We start from the raw sequence: 19016 nt of genomic DNA, 5'->3' as shown, positions 1-19016 counted from the left end.
CTGCTGGATAGTCACCGGAAGTGACGTGATTGGAGATCTTGGCGATTCTGAGTTTTCGGCAGAACACCGGAAGAAAGGTACACCGCCCGGCCTGCAGCTGCCACCCATAGTACAACTACTGTGGGTGGGCAGAAAGTAGTTAATGTTTGGAGGTCACAGCAGCTGTCTTTTTCCAGTCTATAGTTGACAGCACTGATCATTGTATTTTGCGGACGGGAAAGGCTCCCCGCTGGCAAAATACAATAGCACAGCGGGAGGGATTCCCTCATCCACCTCGAATGTGTGGATGGGAGAATCAGCTCATTTATTTTTTGTTCAACCCGCTGGTTGAACAAAAAAAAAATGAATCATGCATGGTAAGCCTCAAAGGCAATAAAAGCCCATTAACTAGTCCCAATCCAATCATTTGTCGCACTCCTAATCCCTTTCCTCTTGAACAGTTTCTTTCACTTGAAAAGCCCTTTGTCATTTGCGGTGTCTGTGACACTGTCTCATAGCAACCTTTCTGAAGTTTTGCAGGAGGGCGGTACTGCACAGGGTGTCAGGGAGAATTTAAAGAATTGTTGCTCACACACAGCTGATCCACCGGTGTTGTGACAAGGGACAAGAGCCACTTGAAGCAGTATTATCAAGGTGATTCTCCAATCATTTTTTTTTTATTCTTAAAAATGTATTCTTGGTGTATAATGTTTATGCTGTAGTTGATTACAAACTTTTAATATTGCTTTTGTAAAATATATTTGTTTCTGAGTTTTAATATTTCATCAGCAACATAGGGACCAGCAGAATTTCATCCATTGTGTGGGCCCCCCCACGCTTTTTTCTATTGCTGCAGCCACCGAACATTGTATTGTCAATATACAATGTCCAGATGGAGGGGGATTCTCCTATCCTCCCTGTTTGTGCGAATGGAGGAATCTGTTTTTTTTTTTTAATCATTCAGCCCCCTGGCCAAATGAAAAAAACTAACCATGTATGGTCAGCTTTAGGCTCACCATAGACATTACAGTTTGACCGTACAATCTCTATAACTCTCTATGATTCTACAGTCTCTCAAAACTATACTACCTCAAAAGCTTATGGCCCCAAAACGCTGTTAAACACTTATGCCGCGTACAGATGATTGGACATTCCGACAACAAAATCCTGAATTTTTCTCTGATGGATGTTGTCTCAAACTTGTCTTGCATACACACGGTCGCACAAATGTTGTCGGAAATTCCGAATGTATAACACCTACGACGAGCCGAGAAAAATGAAGTTCAATAGCCAGTGCGGCTCTTCTGCTTGATTCCGAGCATGCGTGGAATTTTGTGCGTTGGAATTGTGTACACACAATCGGAATTTCCGACAACGGATTTTGTTGTCGAAAAATTGGAGAACCAGCTCTCAAATATTTGTTGTCGGAAATTCCGACAACAAATGTCCGATGGAGCCCACACACGGTCGGAATTTCCGACAACTAGCTCACATCGAACATTTGTTGTTGGAAATTCTGGCCATGTGTACGCAGCATTAAAGTGTCACTAAACCCACTACAGTAAAATCAGTCTGTATATGCAGTAAAACATGCTTGTTATACTCACTGTGGAACCTAAGGGGTTAATCCTCTGCATTGTGTAAAAAGGCTGTTTGAGCCTAGCTTCACTGATTCTTCCCTTTTTCCACTATCCTCTATTAATTTCCTGATAACACAGATTCTATGGAGTCAGGCTGCACATGCTCAGTTTGTTGTGTATTGCTAGAGAGATTTTTTTTTTCTTGGGAGGGTGCATGTGATCAGCACAGGGCCAATCAGCACTGTCCAGACAGAGGGTCAGGGGTCCTGCAGTCTCATAGTACAGTCAGAAAACTTGGCTGGACATTGATAGAAGTCACAAGACTGTTCTAACTGCTAATGAGAAAAGGTATTTAGCAGTTTATATTTACTAAAACTATTGCATTTCCATGTTCTGTGTACTGTGGAGACCAGAAATAGCGAATGCAGGATCCTGGGTTTAGTAACCCTTTAATAGACACGTTTTTCTGTGTTTTTAAGCTTTTATCAGAGTTAGAGCGTTTTTACAGCTGGAAAACTCCTCTCAAAACCCACTAGCTCTGGGGGTATTTCCAGCCAGAAAACACCCCTGCCAAAAAACGCTGATAACAGCCTATGTTTGCATGGACACATAGGATAACATTCTGGGGAGTTTACAGGCTGCAGAAAAAAACAAAGCCAAAAACAGTAGCTGTATAAAGGTCCAGTGTGCATAAAGCCTTAGGCTGGGTTCCCACTAATGCGATTGCAGACATCAAATATGATTTGCACCGCATTCCTGTGAACATCACATGCGATGTCTGTGCGATGTGAATTCAGCCATACTGTTTGTATGGCTGAAATCGCATTACATTTGTACTAAAATGGTGCAGGTCCCTTTTTTTTTGGTCCCCACTGGAATCAGATCGCATGGTTGTTCAGACCCATTTCATCTGATTCCACATTTGGCACTGTGTTCTGCGAAGCGATTTGGGGGTGTCATTAACTTTATATTGATACCCACAGCGGTTCGCAGCGCGCGGTGTGAACTGCCTGTGATTCAGATACGATACGGAAACCCGCACAGGAATCGCTGTGGTTCCTGCATCGCACCAGTGTGAGCCAAGACTTACACCCAGCTGAACAGAGCTGGGAGTAAAGGAAAGATATGCACTACTTAGGAGGGATGCATTAAAACAAACATGTTGCTTTGCTGTCCATTGCTGTTCATGTTAAAGGAAAGGTATGTGCTTGCTGTTTCCTTTATTATGGTTAAAGTGGTGTTCCGGCCGAAATGATACTTTTTAAATAAAAATACCCCTATAATACACAAGCTTAATGTATTATAGTAAAGTTAGTCTGTAAACTAAAGTCTGTTTTGTTGGTTTATAGCAGTAGTTTGTTATTTTATAAACTTCCAGCAGGCCGTGGCCATTTTAAGTGTGGGCATCTGAAGCCAGACTGTATTTCTTCCTGGATGACATCCTTGCAGATCTCGCACATGCTCAGTGCAGCACAAGCAGTGTAATAGGTTTCAGGCCAGGTTTCCATAGCAACGGCAGTGTCAGAGGAAGTTGCTGCCCCTTCCCAGAAGGCATTGCAAACAGGAAATGATGCGATGGGCCAGGGCCAGGGAGGAGGAAGTGAAAAATGAATACAGCAGATATACAGTAGGTGCTGAAAATGTTTTTTTTTTTAAATATCCAATTCGTTTACAGTGCACAGTTTAGTGAGGGATGCTGAAGAGTTGTAAAAGTGGGTGAAACTCCACTTTAAGGATTAAAAAAAACACAATTTATATACAGTATATTTCGTCTTTAGCCAGTTAAGTATAAAATATGAAATATTTATATTTTGTATTATTATATCCCACCAGAAGGTATAGTTTTAGTATCAATTACCCATGTTTAGCTGTCTGTCCCCATGAGCTTTGGTTAAAGTGCTTAGTATCAGGTTGAAATCTACACACACAAGAAAAAAAGTAAAGGTATTTCATGTAAGTGAGGAAATACAGTAGAGATGAGCCGAACACCCCCCGGTTCGGTTCACACTAGAACATGCGAACAGACAAAAAATTTGTACGAACACCATTAAAGTCTATGGGACAGGAACATGAAAAATCAAAAGTGTTCATTTTAAAGACTTATAAGCAAGTTATTCCATAAAAAGTGTTTGGGGACCCGGTTACTGCCCCAGGGGACATGTATCAATGCAAGAAAAAAGTTTTTAAAATGCCCGTTTTTCAGGACTAGTGATTTTAATAATGCTTAAAGTAAAACAATAAAAATTAAATATTCCTTTAAATATTGTGCACGGGTCATCCCCTTAGTCTGCCTGTAAAGTGGTGCATGTTTCTCATGTGTTTTACTGTACCGCAGCAAAATGACATTTCCAAAGGAAAAAATGTCAATTAAAATTGCTCACAACTGTAATGTATTGCTGGATCCTGGGTCAGGTACATGCTTTGGCCAATCATCAGACATCAATAAACTGCGATCTTACAGTGCATTATGGGGCATTCCACGGCGTTTGATTTTGCTGCGAACGCCCCATAATATTCGCTGTTTGCCGAACAGGCGAACACCCGATGTTCTGGTCAAACTTATGTTCGACTCGAACATCAAGCTCACCCCTAGTTTTCAGGCTTGGAGATCTATGTTTTCTACTTCCTTTTCCACTTCTCCTCTAATTGTTTTTTTTTATAGTGATTTGTGTTAACATGCAGGACATTTCACCTTTAACTGTTGGTCTAACGATCTGTTTTAGTATATTTGAGTATATGTAAAAGGATATGTATGATCTCGATTGACTGTTTTAGTTTTCTGTGTTTTTTTATATGTTATAAAAATAAATAGAAAACTACTTGAATAAAAGATTTCACTTGTTCAGCCCAGCAGCTGCCTACCAAGGTATGTTTCTAAATGTCCTGGAATAATAAATAAGCTCATGGCTGCTACTGCAGCCATGAGCTCGGTATTGTTTTTTTTTCAACCAGTGATCCTTTGTTCTGTAAAAATGATCTGGGCAGCTGTAGAGCCACCCAATCACTTTTACAATACTGAGCAGGCACCCTCCTGGCTGGTGCTGCCCACCTCCACCCACCACCATGGTTCCTGGGCTCTCCCATACCTCCACAGTAAACTACCTCAAGATACCAAGCAGGGGGCAATCAAGGAACATACATACCCTAATGTCTTCTACAATAAAGAAACCTGTAATTGAGAAGCATTACATCACTTCCAGGATCAGAACTGTCATTCCCTGGCTACTGTAACTGGGTAAGCAGCTAATCAAGCACAATCTGTGTTTGGTTAGCTGCAGGGGAGACATTAGGGGTATAATAGATCCCTGATGTGTCCACAAAGAGGACCTGCAATCTGCCCATGCTAGTTAGCCCCTGTGATAGCAATAAAGATAAATAAAAAAAAGTCAAAGTAACAAAATAAAAAGAAATAATAAAAACTTTAAAAGCATCCCTGTTTCCCCACGCAAACATGCAAATGGCACGACCCAGCATGCACTAGTCAGTGACGTCATAAGGGGGCGGTCCCACCAGGTGATGTCACCAGGTGGCCCTGCCCCTTAGACATTTAAGAACTGTCAAACAGCAGAGCAGGCATTCGGCATTTGGTAGCCTTCCTTGCAGGTGGAGCGTTTCTTTTCCCGAGTCCGGCAGTGCAGCGGACATCGTGATTGATGATAGATATACATTGGGGGACATTGTTTTTTTATTTTTTTAATAAAGGAATTATCAAAAACGTCCTCATGTCTTTTTTTTTTACACTTTTTTTGGTGAATGGGTGGGGGTACAATGTATCCCATACTCATTCACATAGGGAGGGGGCTGGGATCTGGGGGCTCCCAGATTCCAATAAGCCCCCTGCCTGCAGACCCCCATAACGGACCCCATGCCATTTTTTAAATGTTGGCGTGGAGTTGCCCTTAAAATCCATAACAGACCTGAAGGGCCTGGTATGGATTGTGGGGGTCCCCCACGCCATTTTTAAAACATTTTTGTATTCCTGACAATTTAAATGTCATTTTTTTTCTTTATAAATGTCAGTTTTGCTGTAGGAGGTTCTATACATGGTACAGATGTACCACTTAACAGGCAGACTAAGGGGACCCCCCCAGGCACTATATTTAAAGGAATTTTTATTGTTTCACTTTAAGCATCATTAAAAATCACTGCTCCTGTAAAAACAATCCTTTTTAACAAATTTTTTTTTTGCATTGATTCGTGTCCACCAGGGCAGTACCTGGGTCCCATACCCCTTTTATGGCCAATAACGTGCGTATAAGCCTTCAAAATGGGGACTTTTGATTTTTCAAATTCGGGTCCCATAGACTTCAATGGGGTTTGGGGCCAAACTTTTGCAATGTTCGAGAACTCTGGGGGGTGTTCGGCCCAACACTACGTGGCAGATCACTTTTCAGAACAAGCAGTGAGGAGGCAATGATACCTCCTTGCTGTTTGTTTTAACTCACTGACCCACTGTATTGCAGCCATGTGCATTGCACGCAGTGGCAGTGTTGCCCCATTCTATCAGATTTTTGCCGTGGCTGCAAGGCAGAGCATTGTGGCCGTGGCATGTGTACAGAACAGCTGCATCTCCTTGTTAAGGTCAGTGGTTGGAGGGCAGCAAAAATATTGCTCAGCTGCTGGCTTTGACCTCCCTCGCACCCTAAACTCTTATTTACACTTGCAGTGGGGCCTGCAAAGGCAGCTGTATGGGGGATTACACATGCGCAGAATTAATGGCACCATTGCACACCTGCAAAAAGGCTGTGCATTTTTGTGCATTGCAGAGTTTTGCCATTTGCAATGCAATTTTGCTCATATTTCTGCAATGCACAAATGTGAACCTAGCCTAAGACAGGGGGAGGCTAAAGGGGTCTGAAGAGGACAGGGAGGTTTAAGGCGTAGTTGCCCCACTCTTTCCTCCTTGTACTCACAGATAACAATGTAACCACAGGAGAATGCAGCTTCTTCTTCTTCCCTTTTCTGGTCATATGACATGTCACTTGTCCCCCTTCACTCCCTCCTCTAGCACTCGTGAAGGGGGGACAGAGCGGAGCTCCAGTGAAGGGACGAGTGCTACGGACAGGTGAGACGAACGTGAGCACACACACCTCCTGGGTCCGCCGTGGCCTGCCTGTTGTTTTTTCAGTTGCTATTGCTTGCTGTGCTGTGGGATTTCTCCATTTGCCGTGGAGTGACTTTGCCTGTTATTTTATTTTAAATGTGAGTTCATTACAAGCTGTTTTATATGTGATTAAATCTTTTAAACAAGATTACAATATTGGAACTTCTTTTATTTTTATGTCATACAACCAACCTGAGAAAAGCGGTGTTCCTATGGAGCAGTGGAGGTGTATGCTCGCATGTTAACCCCCATGTAAGTGGGTTAGAGGCTCTGTCAGGCCAAACACGAGAGTGAGAGGCCTTAATAGCTGGTGAGTTTGAATTCCAGCAGGGAGTGGATTCACGTCACAGAGGTGTGGTGGATGTTTGAAAACACAGCTGAGCAGTTTTTGAGTCACCCTCACCCTTTTTTTGGACTTTCTTCAAATATCTTCACGATTAACTTTTTTCACGATTGATTGGTTTTTGGACTTTATAGATATTTACTGTGTTCAATTTTTATAATAATTTTTCTTGGACTTATATATTTGTATATCACTTTCACTGAGTGTTATTATTTGTACTAGTTCATATTGAATTTATTGAATAATTTATTTTATTTAATATTTTTTGGGATATTTAACAATATATGTTCTTTTCACTTTTTCTTTAGTCACGTCTGTATTCAGCTCACTGGCTGGATAAGAGTGTCTGGCATCTCCCCACCTGGGGATTAGCGCCACTATTTCATCCATAATTTTCTTTTGGTGAATTCGGTTTATATAATGTCTTTATATTGTGATTTTCCAAAGTGACTTGTGCATAGATCGTAAGATGTGTTTCACATATGGATGGATGGAAAAGATTGACACTCATAGCGTATATCCATTAAATGAGTTTTATTCAATCAATCAAAACCATTTCTATTAAAAAGCGTGCACTATAATCGTGCTAGGGACAGTGACAATGTTATATCCGTGGATCTGGGATGGCGTGCGTTCCACAGACCGAGATATCAAAAACTGGAAGTGACGTGATTGCGTTCCAAGCCTTGCACACATTCCACATCCCAAAAAACACTTAATCACACTTAATCTACAACATTGGTATCAGGGACTTGATAGCTGCTACTAATCCAGGAATGGTTAATTTTGATAAATATCAGCAGGACAATGGAGGCTGTGGACAGACGCACTCTTTTATCTGTTCTTCGGCAGCACTGAATGCCCGTTTGAAAAACACCCTGGAAGCAGGGCAGCCCAGCAGCTCAATTGCATACTGGGCAACTTCTGGAGAGTAGTCTATTCTCATGACCCAGTAACCCAGTGGATTGTCAACTGGAAAGCTCTCCATGTCTGTTTTTGCCCCTAGATAATCTCCCATGATATGATGCAGTCGCTGCCGATGGGATGTGGAAGCTGACAGCCCTGGGTGTCGGGGACTAAAAAAATGTTGAAAGCCATCACTGAGGCGGCCCCCTTCTCCACCGCTCCTCTCTTGACCAACAGAAGCCTCAAACTAGCTTTTCCATGACTGTAATCTACCAGAGTCTGGAAACGTGTTACATAAACTCCACTTTAAGGTGTCCTTAAGATATTTCATCCTCTGCTCCCTCTGTGGAGACGGGATGAGTTCCGTGACTTTCCCTTTGTAGCGGTGGTCAAGGAGGGTTGCCAACCAATAGTAATTTTTCGCCTTGATAACACAAATTCTTGGGTCCTTTTGCAGGCTTTGAAGCATGAGAATGTTTGTGGAGGCATGAGAGGCAAAGTCCCTGTGGTCACTGAGAATTACAGTATCTGGAACTGCCCCCATTCAGCCACATTCTACTCCCAAGCCTTCTGGGGACAGAAAACCATCTCTTAAGGTTTGACGTATGTCTTCCTCTGCTTCAGTGCATCCGAAACTGCAAGAATCCTCCTCCTCCCTCTCCTGTTGTGTGTTCTGTGGCATCGCAAGAATGGTGTCTGCATAAAGCAGAACTTGAGAGGAAAGTCCTCCTCTTCCTCCCACTGCTGTGCCTCGAGTGCCCTGTCCATAATGCCTCGCATAGTCTGCTCCAGCAGGAACACAACAGGGATTGTGTCACTGATGCATGCAGTGTCACTGCTCACCATCTTTGTTGCCTCCTCAAATGCTGACAGTACAGTGCATGCATCCTTTATCCGCAGCCGTTGGTATAGGGAAAAAAGCCGAGCCGCCCTGAGCCTGTCGTTGTGCCATACTTACACAGGTACTCGTTGACGGCCCTCTGTTGCTTGTGCAGCATTGCCAAAGTTGAGTTCCACCTGGTAGGCATGTCACAAATCAGGCAGCTTATGGGCAGGTGGAATTCCCACTGAATTCCAGCCAACTGAGCAATGGCTGTGTATGGCATGTGCCAGGCATGGCACATGTGTCAACCTTCCCTGTCGAAGGGCGGACAGGAGGTTAGTGCCATTATAGCACACCACCACTCCTGGCTCAAGCTGGCGTGGCATGAGCCACCTCTGGACCTGCCCCTGCAGGGCTGAAACAATCTCTGCTCCGTTGTGGCTCCTGTCCTCTAGACAGACCAGCTTAAGCACTGCATGGCATCTTTTAGCCTGACTCATTGAATAGCCCCTTGAACGATTAGGGTTTACTGGTGGTTCATAGGAAAATTCAGCAGAGGAGGGCATGGGGGAGGAGGAGGGGATGGAGCTGACAAATCTTGCATCATCACCACCAGCTGTATGGAGACATGGCAGTAAAACAAGCTGCAGCACTGAGCCCTGTCTTGCATCCTTCCAAGTTGCAAGCAAAGTTACCCAGTGTGATGTAAATGAAATATATCGTTCCTGACCATGCTTGCTGGACCAGTTGTCAGCAGTAACATGGACCTTGTGGCTGACTGCCTTGCCCAACAGTGCCACAACATTGCCTTCCACGTAATGGTACAGAGCTGGAATGGCCTTATGTGCAAAAAAATAGTGACTGAGAACCTGCCATTGTGGTATAGCACATTCTGCAAATTCACGTAAGGGGGCAGAATCCACCAGACAGAAAGTTGTAAAGCCAGCAGCTTTGACAGGCTGGAATTTTGACTCTGGGCGTGTAGGTGGCAGTAACTGTATTTTTTTTTTTTGCTGCAGCAGCTGGGGCAGAGAAATTTGCCTGCTATTCTCTACAGCTGGTGGTGTGCTGCTGGCAGACATGCTGCAAGGACCTGTGACACCCTTCGCTATACTATCATCCCTGTCAGTGGAGGCTGCTGAGAGGTCATGAGATATAGGGGTGAGGGGTAGACCTGAAAGGTGAGGAGGAGTAGAATTGCGTCCCTTTTGTGTGGCTTTCAGGTGCTCTTGCCAACAGGCTGAGTTTTGGGAGGTTAAATGCCTTGTCAAGCATGTGATACCCAAATGGCTGGTGTTTTTGCCACGCTTGATCTGCTTGAGGCAAAGTTTGCAAATTGCAACAGTGTGATCGGCTGCACATGTGCTAAAAAGGGCCCAGACAGCTGAGCTGTGGAATGTGGGCCAGGAGATGACAGCTCCACAATGTGATGGAATAAGGTGGCTGCTCTCCACTCTTTCATGATGGCTGCCTCGTTGGGGTTGTGCCTCACCCCCACTTTGCTCCTATGCTCTATCCGGCACCCAAGTCGTGTCATGTGATTTATCATCATCTTCATCCCCTCCATCCTCATCATCACTGGAGCCAACTTGGCAATACGCTGCGGCTGGGGGAACATGACTGCCAATTTGTTTACCAGTGTTCTCCCCTCTCTGTAGGCTCCAGTTTTTATCTTCCTCAACCTCAGAACCAACATCAGAATCAAGTAATGCTTGTGCATCGTCAAGGAGCAAGTGGCTAACGCTGTGTTCAAATAACTCAGCGGACTGCTCCATGCATGATTCTGGGGCTATGGCAGGAGTAGCTGTGAACAAGGAGGCAGAATAAGCCACTCTGGCTGCTGTGGTGGTCTGCGCACTAGTCTCTGCTTGGGTGACGGAGGATGAGGAGGATGAGGATGGTTTAGTAAGCCAATCCACCACCTCCTCTGCATGCTGTGGCTGGATAGCACAGGCAACATCACTAAACAGAGGAAATGGTGCCCTGCCTGAGGAATGACCACGTCCACCTTTGCCTGTGGACACAGACATTGCCGGCCCCCTCACAGTGCCATGGAAATGTCTGCCTCTCTTCGTTGGTCTCCTAGACATGATGGGGCAGGGGGGCTTTTTACCGAAATGTAATAGAGAAGGGGAAATGTGTACTTTAATCAATGGAAAGTGGTGTTTGGTGTACTTTAACTTTGAGGACTCACTACACAGACACACTCCACTAGCACACTACAATATACTGCAGTAAAACTGCACTGACACACTTCAATATACTGCAGTAAAAGTGCACTAACGCACTTCAATATACTGCAGTAAAAGTGCACCAACGCACTTCAATATACTGCAGTAAAAGTGCACCAACGCACTTCAATATACTGCAGTAAAAGTCCACTAACACACTTCAATATATTGCAGTGCACACCAACACGGATCCCCCCGGGGTTAGAGCGTAAGATTCCCTAGGGCGCGGAGTCTAAGAACCAGCAGGTGTTCATCAGAGCCTCTAGTGGTGAGGATGGGCTGGGCTGCAACTGGCTCCAGGTCGCGACCCCCAGGGTCCCCCAGCTCACACCCACAGTAGGCAACAGAAGGATAGGGATAGTAAGGGAATAAGCTAAGGTCAGGGCCACAAGCAGACAAGAACAACAGAGTTCACGCCAAGGGTTCAGGGTCACAGGCAAACTGGGATAGTCGGGGACACGCCAAAGGTCAGGGTCACGAGCAGACAGGAATAGTTGAGAACATGCCAAGGTCGGTAACAGAAACAAACGTAGAGCACACGGCAGGCAGGAAACAGAAAGCCAAACACACAAAGGTTGATCAGCAGGGCTGGCCTGCAGTGCAGAGGTTAATATAGAGTTCTCTGATAGGAGCTGGGGTGGAGCCATGCTAGAGGAGAGATTATAAAGGCAGTCAAGTGAGAGTGAGCTGGTCTCTAGAGATGAACACATGGAGACAGGTAAGCTGACAGACAAAACTCTATTGCATAACCATGACAGCAGCTCTCTGCATCACAGCAAAAGTTTGGTGTGATTTTCATTGTGCTGAATACTGGCTGTGTCTTAAAGGGACACAGAGTGATGCAAAAGTTCAGGAATAATTTCAACAAAGTTCCCAGAAGCTCAACAGTAATTCCACAAACTGTCACCTGATTGTGGTTTTCTCAATCACATTGAAATTCCTTCTTTCTGATAGTGGCAACCAAGCGAGTCATCTTCCTCAAGCTGGTGGGCGGGGATAGCAGAACTGTGATTGACTTTAGCAGTGGCCAATGACAGTCCTCCTCCTCCTGGAAACAGGGACCGCCCCCCCTAGCAGAACTGCAGCCAATCTCTTCCCCATCACAAAAGCTGACGATCGCAGCTATAGCAAAGTTAAAGAACCAAACAATGTTTCCCATCTTTTATAATGTGTGGGGGCACAGTGCCTCCCCCTCAGTGCAGGTGCGGCGTGGGGAATTCAGAAATTGGAATGCATTATTGTCTCATTGACACTTCCCTGCACTGCTCTACTGATGGGGAGGGAGCCGAGTGCCGGCTAAAGAGGCTTTGTGTGCCGCTTGCAGCACCAGTCCCAGGGGTTGCCTACCCGGGTGTAAAAACTCGATAGTGTTACAAGGTCTCAGGTGTGAATGGGGAGCAGGTGTGTTACATTTGGTGTTTTATCTCTTACTCTCTCATACTGGTAGTTCAACCTGGCACCTCATGGCAAAGAACTCTCTGAGGATCTGAAAAAAAGAATTGTTGCTCTACATAAAGATGGCCTAGGCTATAAGAAGATTGCCAAGACCCTGAAACTGAGCTGAAGCATGGTGGCCAAGTCCATACAGTGGTTTAAAAGGACAGGTTCCACTCAGAACAGGCCTTGCCATAGTCAACCAAAGAAGCTGAGTGTGCGTGCTCAGTGTTATATCCAGAGGTTGTCTTTGGGAAATAGATGTATGAGTGCTGCCAGCATTGCTGTGGAGGTTGAAGGGGTGGGGGGTCAGCCTGTCAGTGTTTAAACCATACGCAGCACACTGTATCAAATTGGTCTGCATGGCTGTCGTCCCAGAAGAAAGCCTCTTATAAGGACAATGCACAAGAAAGCCCGCAAACTGTTTTCTGAAGACAAGCAGACTAAGGACATGGATTACTGGAACAATGTCCTGTGGTCTGCTGAGACCAAGATAAACTTATTTGGTTCAGATATTGTCAAGCGTGTATGGCGGCAACCAGGTGAGGAGTACAAAGACAAGTGTGTCTTGCCTACAGTCAAGCATGGTGGTGGGAGTGTCATGGCCTGGGGCTGCATGGGTGCTGCCAACACTAAGGAGCTACAGTTAATTGAAGGAACCATGAATGCCAACGTGTACTGTGACATACTGAAGCAGAGCACGATCCCCTCCCTTTGGAGACTGGGCCGCAGGGCAGTATTCCAACATGATAATGACCTCAAACACACCTCCAAGAAACCACTGCCTTACTAAAGAAGCTGAGGGTAAAGGTGATGAACAGGCCAAGCATGTCTCCAGACCTAAACCCTATTGAGCATCTGTGGGGCATCCTCAAACGGAAGGTGGATGAACGCAAGGTCTCTAATATCCATCAGCTCTGTGATGTCGTCATGGAGGAGTGGAAGAGGACTCCAGTTGCAACCTGTGAAGCTCTGGTGAACTCCATGCCCAAGAGGGTTAAGGCAGTGCTGGAAAATAATCGTGGCCACACAAAATATTGACACTTTGGCCCCAATTTGGACATTTTCACTTAGGGGTGTACTCATTTTTGTTGCGAGCGGTTTAGACATTAATGGCTGAGTTATTTTGAGAGGACAGATAATTTACACTGTTATACAAGCTGTACACTCACTACTTTACATTGTAGCAAAGTGTAATTTCTTCAGTGTTGTCACATTAAAACAGTGGTTCTCAACTCCAGTCTTCAGGACCCACTAACAGGCCAGAATTTAAGTATTACCTTGGGGAGATGCAGACTAGAATACTGCAATCACTGAGCAGCAAATGATATCACCTGTGATGTATTTCAGTTGTCTTGCAAACCTGGCCTGTTAGTGGGTCCTGAGGACAGGAGTTGAGAACCACTGCATTAAAAGATATAATAAAGTATTTACAAAAATGTAAGGAGGTGTACTCACTTTTGTGAGATACTGTATCTGATTGTATTCCTGGGTCGGTGGTCATTACGAGGAGTTTCCTTTCTTCCTGGTATTTCATCAATAATAGTGTACAGTAGTTTACTGTTAGAGTATACTGGACATATAAGAACCCAAAGTTTGGCACAGCCCACCAGGCTATACTTGTAGCTATGATATTACTTTTGAGTAGACTGATCCTTTAATTCATCGTTTGCAAATCTTTATCCTAAATGGCCCTGGAAGAACACTTTCAGCATTTCTCACAGTCTTGGCAAAGGTTCTTGACAAGCAGACAGCTTAAATTATCCATTCTAGCTTAACACCTTCCATACCAGGTAAAAGTTAAATGAAAAGTGTTTGGGCACTATTTTACTACAATACTGCTCTTCAAGCGATCACTTTTAAATAACACATACTTGCAAGCTGTTAACATATTAGATCGCTTTCTCTTTGACTGTACTGAGCTGTTAGTGACACAGTGCCGTGCAGTTGAATTTACAGATTTGAATGCCTGCGCTCTAGAGCACACTCCAGACAATTTAACATTAAAAGCAAAGTAAAAATCTTATACACAGATGAAATACAGTACTGTGTAAAAAATTGTAGGCAGGTATGATGAAATGCTGTAAAGTAAAAATGCTTTCAAAAATATAATATAATTGTTTATTTTTGTAAATGTACAAAATGCAAAGTGAGTGAACAGAATCTAAATCGAATCAATATTTGACGTGACTACTTTTTAGCTTTCAACCAGGATCAACTTTTATCCTTGCACACTTTGTACAGAGCCCTGATCTCAACATCATTGAATCTGTCTGGGACTACATGAAGAGACAGAAGGATCTGAGGCAGCCCACATCCACAGAAGACCTGTGGTTACTTCTCCGAGATGTTTGGAACAACCTACCTGCGCAGTTCCTTCAAAAACTGTGTGCAAGTGTATCTAGAAGAATTGATGCTGTTTTGAAGGCAAATGGTGGTCACATCAAAAATTGATTTGATTTGGATTTCTCTTCTGTTCATTTACTTTCCATTCTTTTTATTTGATAAAAATAAACTATTAGCCCCCGTTCACACCTATGCGAATTAGATGCGGCTTACACTGCATCTAATTTGCAGGACATTTTAAAATACATTCATATGAATGCATCTGGTTCACATATGTGCGTTGCATTCGCACTGTGCATTGCACAAAAAAGTGTGCATTTTCTGGGCATAGCGGTGCGAATTACGAGCCCCTTATCTTCTATGGGAACGCATCTGCTTCGCAGATGCATTGCGTTCTGAACATGGATTTTCTCCTTCTCCTCACTACACCTCCCCCTCTCCCCCCTCTCCCTGCTCACTGATCCGCAGCTAAAACGCAGATGAACCTTTGAACAGCAGATTTTTATCTTCCCATCGAAACCAGAGCTTCAATTTGCACCGCACATGTGTGAACCCAGGCTAAAAGAGGAGTTCCAGCCTGTATTTAAAAAAAAAATTAAATACTGTAGCTGCTGACTTTTAATATAAGGACACTTACCTGTCCAGGTATCGCGCAATGTCGGCACCCCTAGCCGATTCATCCACCGGCTTTGTCCATCGGTGCATCCTTACTAAGGATAACAGGAAGTGAAGCCTGTTTCCCACTGCACATGCACGAGTCGCGCTGCGCTTTCTGAATGGTCCCGCTGTCTTCTGGGACCTGTGTGTCCCCCAGGACATTTAACACTTTTTTTGTGGTAGGTATTATATATGATATATTAAATGGATGGTACCTGTGGAAATAAATTAGGCTATTTCGAAGCTTCCACTTTTTATTTATTTGGAACATTACTGACCTTAAAGAGTAACTATGTACATTACAAGGATTTTGACAAACTTTGTTGCAGGTGCCACTACTTATATTGGCATGGGGCGGGGTCACCGGGTGACATCATATGGAGGCCCCGCCCCTTATGACATCACCGCCCATCATGCCCTGCTCGCTCGTCCCCAACCCCTTTCCTGAGCTGCCGGGCTGTGTGCTCGGATAAGGGTCTGGTATGGATTTTGGGGGGACCCCCACGCAGTTTTTTCGGCGCGGGGGTTCCCCCTAAAATCCATACCAGACCGAAGGGCTTGGTATGCTCATGGAGGGGGAACCCATGACCCCTTTTTTTTTTTATTTGGTGTGGAGTTCCCCTACAAGATCATCAGAGCATGCCAAAGTCGTATTAGTTAAGACTGCGATCCGACTTTGATCCGACTTCCGTGATATTTAATGGGCTGAAGTAGGATCAAAGTCGGATCAAAGTCGGACCAAAGTAGTGTAGGGGCTACTTTGAAGTCGGCACAACTTGAAGTTGTACTAATATGAATGCTTGGTATTGGAAATCACGGGAAACAACTTGTCATGCGACTTTGCAGTCCCTTGTAGTAGGACAAGTTGTACAAGTGTGAAAGGGGCCTTAGATGTGATTTCCTATTGGTAGTATCTCACCAAAAATTACACTTTTGTTGCAGGGGATACCTGAAATCTGACTTGTATCTTAGTGCAGACTTCTGGGAAAATTGGTGAGCCAATCACACAAGCAGGACATTACATATCTGGGTGGCATTCTGTACACATTCTGTGTACAGAACACCTCCAGGTTGCCATATTGTATTGCATTTTACAGAAAATTACAGAGCTGCAGATTTAAAAGGAAAGGAATTTTTTAATAACGTTCAATAACTATATAACTTGTGACGCAATTGTATATGCTATATATTTTTTTTATTTGCTATAATTTATTATTTTTTTTTCACAAAAGTGGAGTTACCCTTTAATTCAGTGTGCCACAGGCTTCCTCCATATGATGACTGGTTCTTTGAAGTCACTCTTCTTGCTAATTTCTTGGACCACTCCTCTTGCTGACATTTCCATTTACAAATGCAGGACCAGCATGCTACGATGTACGTGATGATGTAGGAGTGCCCTCCCACATTAGTGCGCTGGACAGAAAATGGTTGGCTGCTGCGTGACTCCATGTAATTAGGTAAGTAATACTTTGCCATGTCTCATCCCCTAGAAAAAACTGGTATTAAATTATTAATTAGCTGGGTTGGGGGCAAATAAAAAAAAATTTCAGCACTACCCAGTGTTCCGCTGTAAGGTAAACACTGTGATTTTACCTGCAATTTTAACTAAAGATATATGCTCAGTTAAAATACACAACACTTCCCTTTTAAAACTTGATGTATCCATCATCCTTTTCTCTTATCCCCTCCTTTTCCTCTCTGTAGATAGGTGAGCACAATTTACCTTTTAGGTCTTTGTTGATTCTTCCATGTTATTACCTCCCTATTTAGAAATTGCTCAGATTTGTTTTACTTTTCTTAGCATGTTTATGCCTCCTGCGGGAAGGTTGGTATCCGTACATACCTTCACTATGTACACGATTAAACTCTCTATGTTATTGTATGTTGTACCCTTCTTTTAAGAATTCTTAATAAAAATAAGGGCCAGCTCACACCACATGCAGTCCAGTGCGTTTTTTTTCTGCATCAAAAATGCATGGAAGTAGGTTATATGGTTTTCAATGGCATAGTTCACACCTGTGCTTGCAGTTCTATTGCGTTTTAGTTCCATTAAAAAAAGTAGAACATTTTTCCTGCACTGGAACGCTGTAAAACGCATCAAAAACACAATGGAATGCGCTGGAATGCACTTAAACGCACTGAAACACACATGTCCTTATTTAAGTTTAAGAAAGAAGAGGGGGGAAATGCACTGGACTACATCAAAAACGCATCAAACACGTGCATGTAGAAAAGCATCTGGAACGCATCCAAACTGCGTTTCTAAAACTTGATATAACTTTGTATTATGATGTATATTTTCTTTAACCATTTGCCGTCCGCCCTACAGCAGTTTTACTGCTACAGTGCGGCAATTGCGTGCCTGATCATGTATATACACGTGATCCGGCACTTTCAGGTAGGGTGCACTGCCGATCGTCCGGCAGAGATACACAACTGAGATCTGCCTATGTAAACAAGGCAGATCTCAGTTCTGACGGGAGGGAAAGGATGGAGATTGTGTCCCTGCAAAGTAGGGAATAAGGCTACTTTCACACCGCTTCTGCGGCACTTTACCGTTGTTTTAGCGGTGCTTTTCGGCCGCTAGCAGGACGCTTTTAACCCTCCGCTAGCGGCGGAGGAAAGGGTTGAAAGCACCCATGTTGCGGCACTTCTGAAGCGCTTTCCATGCATTCCAACGTGCAGGGGTGGTTTAGGAGCGCTGTATACAGAAAACTGCCTTCAACGTGAAAGGGGTCTAAATTCCATCTATTCCCCTAGTAAAAGCACCTCCCACAGTTCACATAAACACTGGTTAGGCACACAGTTATCCCTTTGATCGCCCCTCATGTTAACCCCTTCCCAGCCAGTGTCATTAGTACAGTGACAGTGCATATTTTTAGCACTGATCACGGTATTAGTGTAACTGATTCCCAAAAAGTATCAAAGGTGTCAGTGTCAGAATGTCTGCTGAAATATCGGAATCCAGCTGTAAGTCGCTGATTCCTGCCATTACTAGTAAAAAAATATAAAAATAAAATTAATAAAAATGTCCTATATGTAGCAGAATACATATTGACCTAAATTTATTAGGAAATTTCGATTTTTTCACAATTTTTTTATTGGATATGTTTTATAGCAGAAAGTTGTCAGGTTTTTGTTTTTTATATTGCAAAAAATAAAAAACAGAGGAGATCAAATACCACCAAAAGAAAGCTCAGTTTGTGGGAAAACAAAATTTTATATATATATAGATATATATATAATTTTTTGGGTACCAAGTTGCATGACCACGCAATTGTCAGTTAAACTAACGTAGTGCCGTATCTCAAAGAATGGCCTGGTCATGACGAAGGGGTAAATCTTCAGGAGGTCAAGTAGGTAAAAAAGCTATCTACTTTAATTTTATTTCGTTGAGTCATTATGTCTGATTGTCTGATGCTGTTTGCTTTCTCTGTTTGCAGCTTCACCTTGATAACCTGGGTTTTCAGGAATGCACTCAACTTTCCTGTTTAGGAAACAATGAAGATCACTGTACTCTGACGTAGTTTACCATGACTAGGTAAGATGCTGCTTTTTAAATTACAGTGATATGTTTATTTTCTAAAGCAGCTGTCATGGTACTAGTATGTAG

The 19016-nt window shown here is 43.6% G+C and overlaps 1 protein-coding gene across 1 annotated transcript in view; it reads left to right on the top strand.

The window, feature by feature from the left end:
• The first annotated feature begins 507 nt into the window (after positions 1 to 507).
• TTLL2 (tubulin tyrosine ligase like 2) overlaps positions 508 to 19016 on the top strand; it is a 37467-nt gene continuing 18958 nt past the window's right edge. The window contains exons 1-3 of the mRNA XM_073629166.1: positions 508 to 633; positions 16761 to 16860; positions 18847 to 18944. The gene's annotated coding sequence lies outside the window, so the exon portion shown is untranslated. The remainder of the gene's footprint in view (positions 634 to 16760; positions 16861 to 18846; positions 18945 to 19016) is intronic.

The sequence above is a fragment of the Aquarana catesbeiana genome, linkage group LG04 (genome assembly GCF_042186555.1).
Source record: "Aquarana catesbeiana isolate 2022-GZ linkage group LG04, ASM4218655v1, whole genome shotgun sequence".
NCBI lineage: Eukaryota > Metazoa > Chordata > Amphibia > Anura > Ranidae > Aquarana > Aquarana catesbeiana.
Note: the sequence above shows the minus strand (reverse complement) of the source record. Positions and strands in the feature narration are given on the sequence as shown.